Here is a 5,953-nt window from a genome sequence, read left to right on the forward strand (position 1 = left end):
CCCACCCGTCTTTTTTCCGCAGAAGTCGCTGGCTGAGATGCCTCCCTGAGTTCCAGAGATAAGATAAATAATTTACTGGATGGAGATCTCTGATTACTCACTCTATTAGCATTTGGAGCAAAGAGCTCCAGCCACTGGGAGCTGAATTATTCCAGACAAAGCCCATCTGGGCTCCTGCTCCTAAGCAAGACCGAGGAGTTCCTGGCATCCCACACATACTTGTGGGATGAATTGCTTGAAATCGAATGGGGTTTACTGGAAATGCTGGTGAGATCCTATCCCCTTTAGTGTTAAGAAAAAGGATTAAATACAACCAAGATGCACCCCCTAAACTGGGGTTTGGAGCTGTGGCCCAGCCCTTGCAGTGGCCGGGAAGGACTCGCCACCACAGCTGCTGCTTTTAGATTTACCCAGAATGTGACACATCCTCTTTCTGGGGCTGAGCCAACCAAAAACTGGAAAATCTACCTTCAGTTTTACCCAGAAAGTGACATTTTTTATTTAGGGAAAAGTGTGGAAAATCTGACACAGCGTCTCCATTCCTCTTTGTTTAAAATATATAATTGTTTAAAAAAAAATTTAATAGATTGTTGTTGCAATTCGAGGTGATGCAAGCTGAGAGTGGGGCAGAGGGGCAGACAGCGCCTTTCTCCTGCCTTATTCCCACCCCGACGCCTGGGCACATTTGGGACAACTGGTTCTGCCAGTCCCTGCTCAGCCGTGGGATGAGGTGACTTAGCATTTGGCCCCGAACTCATTATCAAATTCTTTGCCAGGATGATGAAAGGCACCGAAGGGGACCTGTTGACAAACAGAGCTCACCGGGCTTTCCCGGGGGCCGCCTGTCCCTGACTCCTCGGCAGGAGCAGCTCTGCCCAAACCTGCTCATTAGCGTCGGAGGGAGCAGCAGCGTGCCTTGCAAACGGGATGAGCTGGGGCCAAAATCATCCTCGTGCGTAAACCTGCCCAGCTGCTCCGGCCCGGCGCTGAGTCAGCCCCGGCTCCTCCTGCTGGCAGCAGGGCTTGGGTCCCCTTGGGTCGGGGAAACCCCTCCTGGCCGAGGGGAGCTCAGGCTTGGGTGCCCTTGGATCAAGGAAACCCTTCCTGGCAGAGAGGAACTCAGGGTTGGGTCCTTTTGGATGGGGAAACCTCTCCTGGCAGAGAGGAGCTCAGGATTGGGTCCCCTTGGGTCGGGGAAACCCCTCTTGACAGAGGGGAGCTCAGAGTTTTGTCCCTTTGGAGCAAGGAAACCCCTCCTGGCAGTCGAGGGGAGCTCAAGATTGGGTCCCTTTGGATGGGGAAATCCCTCCTGGCAGAGGGGAGCTCAGGGTTGGGTCCCCTTGGATTTGGGAACCCCTCCTGGCAGAGTGGAGCTCAGGAATGAGTCCTCTTGGATTTGGGAACCCCTCCTGGCAGAGAGGAGATCTTGGATCAGGGAACCCCTCCTGGCAGGTGAGGGGAGCTCAGGGTTGGATTTGGGAACCCCTCCTGCTCCCTGTCCTGGCCACGTGGAGCTGGGAGGCAGCCACACTTCTCAGCCATGTCCATCTCTTTCCAATTCACCCAGCCAGGTGCATTCCTGTTCCCAAAATGACCCCAAAGCAGGGCTGGGAGTCACCTTTCCCCCTCAGCCCATTCCAGACACTCACCTTTCCCCTGCCAGCCCGGGTGAGGCCACGGGGATGTGTCGGACATCCAAACTAAAACGGAACAAATCCCATCTTGCTGCTCTCACCCACTTTGCCCTCATCCCTGGGGATCACTTCTCTCCCCATCCCTGTTCCCCTGGGGTGAAAGCCGCCGAGGATGAGGATGGTGGTGCAGGGCAGCAGCCACATCCCCAGGCACACCCTGCCCTTGCCTGGGCAGGGGGATGTCCTGCAGGTCCTGCCCTGGCCAGAGCTGCCCCGTCCACCCTGCAGCATCCCCAGTTCCTGCCGTGAGCCCTCGGGGAGCAGTTTGCAGCCCGGAGGAGACTCCACAGGCCTTGCAAGCAGGAAAAACCCAACCAGGGCCATGCCCGGGGAGAAAGGGGACCCTGGGGTGGCAGGTCTGGGGGAGAGGAGCTCCCAGCAGACATCAAAAGATCAGTTCTGAGCCCTGCAAACAATCCCGGCAGCTTTCAGGCTCTTCAGCGGCATTCCAGTCTAACCGGGGCTGCCTTGCATGATAATCAGGCTTAATTACTGCTTTATCGCTTGATTGCCGTGCTGGGCCCTTGGAGCTGCAGTGTTGCTTTCGCAGTTTACTTTTTGTATTTCCTCCCCCTCGCCTTCCCCGCCAGCACAATTAGCAAATAGGTGAGAACGGGGAGGGCCAGGGCGATGCCCAGCAGGGAGCGAGAGGCTCCCCAGGCCAACCTGGGGGTGAGGGGGTTTAATTCAGGTTTGCACCGATGGCCTGGAACAAACCAGCAAGGTCAATGCCCCACGGGCATCCCCCGGCGGCTGCGGCGGGGGCGGGGGGGTGCGGGACACGCGAGGGAGGGCTGTGGTTCCCTTTGAGTCATTGCCTGACCTTGGCTGAGTCTGCCCCTGGCTCCCCCAGCTCGGGGAACCGGCTGGCCCAGGGCGTGGGGTGAAGCTCGGCACCCAAAGTGTTCCCAAAATGACCCCAAATGTTCCCAAAATGACTTGCGGGTCCCCAGGGGAGCCCGAAGCCTTCCCTGATAGAACCTGGGAAAAAAAAAGGGATTTGAGGCATCTCAGCAATGCCCCATGAGGAGGGCGCCAAACCCTTTGCCCACCTTGGTTTGTCGCAGCCTGGCAGAGCTGGCAGAGGGGAGGAGAGTGGGGGTGAGGCGCTCCCAGCCACCCGCAGCGAGCGATCCCTGGTGGCACCGGCTTTGGGACATCCCCCGTGTGTCACCGCCTGCTCCGAGTCACCCTACAAACACAGTAAGGTGCTCTGGGGTCTCACCTTTGGAAATGTGGGCACGTTCCTGGTGTGGCAGTGTGGGTAAGGGACATCCCTGCAGGATGACACCGAGCTTGGGGTGCAGGGTGTCCCCCCAAGAGAGGGGAGAGCTGGGGTCCCGTGGGTTTGGATCACGAGTGCTGGGAGCCAGAGGGGCTCTGCCTGGGTGCTGCTTTCCCTCATCCTCAGGGTCCCCCCAGACCCGGCAGGGACCTCAAGGCAGCAGTGACACCTCGGGGACCACAAGCCACATCCTGGGGCTGGAATCACTCGAGCACAGGGAGGAGAAAGGTCCTGGCTGGACCTTTCCTGCTGCAACTCCCCAAAACCCCCCTCAGCACCCAGTCCCAGGAGTTTGGATGCCAATTCCCACCAGACAGTGATGGGAGTGGGATGAGAGCAGGACAGGAGGTGCTGAGACCCATCCTGCTCCCAGTGTGCGGATTTCTTCTTAATAATTGTAATTTTTTTTCTTCTTTTTCTCCTTTTTTTTTTTTTTTACGTTGGCTTTTTCGCGGGCTTTTTGTGGCGAGGTGTGCGGGGAGGCGGCAGCGTGGCTAATCTGCTTTGTGAATAGAGCCTCACCGGGGGGGCGGCCGAGGGGATCGGGGAGGTGGAAGGAGCCGCATATTTGGGATTCCATCATCTGGGTGGGCTCCTTCTCCCCAGACTCTCAGGATGTGGGAAATGGAAGATGAAAGGAGCTGCATTTCCAGCCTCTCGGGTTACAATGTCTAAAGCAGAAAGGGGTGTTTGGGGAAAGAAAGAGAAAAAAAAAAAAAAAAAAAAAAGCAGGTTGGGGCAGGGAAGGGGGCGGCTGGGGCCGAGCCGCTCGTGTTTCACATCACGTCAGGGCTGAGGAATTTCCTCTGCTCTGGGGGTGCCTCGCAGAGAAAAAGGGGGAGGCTTTAAGGTTAGCTGGGGATGAATAATAGCCAAGAGAGGGATTAGAAGTGTTACCCAGGGGCTGCTGTTTACAAGCAAACCCTCCTGCCGAGAGCAGCAGGGGAAAGTGGGATGCATCGGGGTGATGGTGGGGTGATGGATGTGCCACCCACATCCCACATCCCTTCCCCCAGAGCACAGGGGGGATCCCCCCAGCCCCTGAGAGATTTTGTCCCCAGCATCAGCAGGGTCCCAGCACACGTGGCATGTCCTGGGGTGCCCAGCCTGGCTGCCCCTCCTGCCCCCCAGGAGATTTCCCACCCTTCTGTCACCCTGAGTTGCAGACACCCAGATCATCCCTGTGAGAATCCGCAGGAGGATTTGTGTCACCCCTGGAGAAGGACCAGGGAGAAGGGATGTAAGGAGTGGGGAGGGGGCACAGAGACACAGCCTGGGGGCAGTGCCCGGGCCTGGGGCTTGTACCCTGCTGGGTGATGGGAGCAAACCCTGGGCCTGGCCATCTCCTGGCATCATCCCACCACTGCAGGTTTTGTCCCCAAACACTTCATTTTCATTTCCCCTTCATTGTTATCCTGGGTGATGCAAGGTCGAGGTGAGGAGGAGTGAAGGGAGCCACATTTCTCCTATGCTGTTCCATATGGTCCTAGGACAGCTGGGAAGGGATTGTCACAGGGTGGAAGTGCAGCCTCCAAGCTGGGCCCAGGGAAACAGTGGGATCCACCCTGGGATAATGGCAGAGACACTGGAATGTGCTGTGGGCAACTGGGCTCCACTTCTAGGGGCTGTTCTCCTTGATTTAGCCCAGGGAAACTGAGGCACAGGGGGGCCAGGAAGCCCCTGTGAGGCTGGAGTGGGGAAATGAGCTCATTCCAGCCCATAAAGGGGATAAAAGATCAGGGAAAAGACGTGGCTGGAATCAGCTGAGTGTTGTTTGGAGGGGGCTGAGCTGGGGCACCCACACTGGTGAGACCCCTGACTGTGCCTGGGGACCCGGACCTGGCCCAGTGACAGCACCAGGGACTGGCATCACTTGGGGGACACAAAATCCATCCATGCCCGAGGTTGGGCTGACTGCAGCCTCACCTGCCCCGCTTAACAGATTTCTTCCTGCAGAGCATTTGCACAAGAAAAGCGCCTTGTAATGGCCGTAGAACAAATGTCGGTGGCTAATGCGGGCAGGACGGTGCTCAGCTCTCCTCTTCCCCCTCCACCCTGCAAACCCCTGCCTGTTCCCAGGTACATTCCTGGCATTGCTCCGTCCTGGAGTGCAGGGAGGGCCCTGACCCCCTGAGCATGGGAAAAATGCCTGTCTGCGTGCGGGAAAGGAGTTGCAAATAGTGCGGGGTGAGGAGGTCAGCCGGGAAATCCCTTTCATCTCCTCCCGGGCCTTCGCCGACACGCGGCCGGGGAGCGCGGGGGTTTGTGTGCAGCTGGAACAGAGGAGGCTCCCCATGCTGCTTCCGAGCTGGAGGAGGCTGAATCGCCACGTGGGGATGGGATGGGCTGGCCAGGTGACAGCGGCCACCCCCAGCATGGGCGATGGGTGTGACATTTGTCCCCTTGTGCCACTCAGCGGTCACCGGGCTCTGCCACACGCCAGGGCGAGGGGGCAGAGGGGACCCCCACAGCCCACAGTGCCCCTGGCACACAGGTACCAGCTCTCCGTGCTGGTGGGTGAGCCCAGTTCGTGACAGGGACGTTCCTGGGCACAGGTCACTGTCCCAATGTCACCCCAGAGAGCTCTGAGTGACGGAGGGACCAGACTGGTGCTAGAGATCCCATGGAAACGCATCCCCATCTGCACCAGACCTGACACTGCTGCAAAGGCTGGGCCTGGCTCTGCACCTGGGCTGCTGCAGCAGGAAAAAATCTCCTGGCAGGAGCACAATAAAAGGCAGGTCTTGCCCTCCCTGTTTGGCAAAAACCTCCTGAGTGGAGGAGAAGGGGAAACCCCTGAGGAGCCCGGGAGATCCCGGGGCCACCCCATCCTCTGCCGCAGTCTCGCTGCATTCTGTCCCTCCTCTCTATCTCCGTATCCCACCTGGACAATTACAAACCTCTCCCTGCGGTTTGAACTCTGCCATCTCCCTCCCAGCAGCACCCCCCTCATCACCGCGGGCCATCGTCGTCA

Source organism: Geospiza fortis, unplaced genomic scaffold (assembly GCF_000277835.1).
Source record: "Geospiza fortis unplaced genomic scaffold, GeoFor_1.0 scaffold391, whole genome shotgun sequence".
Taxonomy (NCBI): Eukaryota; Metazoa; Chordata; class Aves; order Passeriformes; family Thraupidae; genus Geospiza; species Geospiza fortis.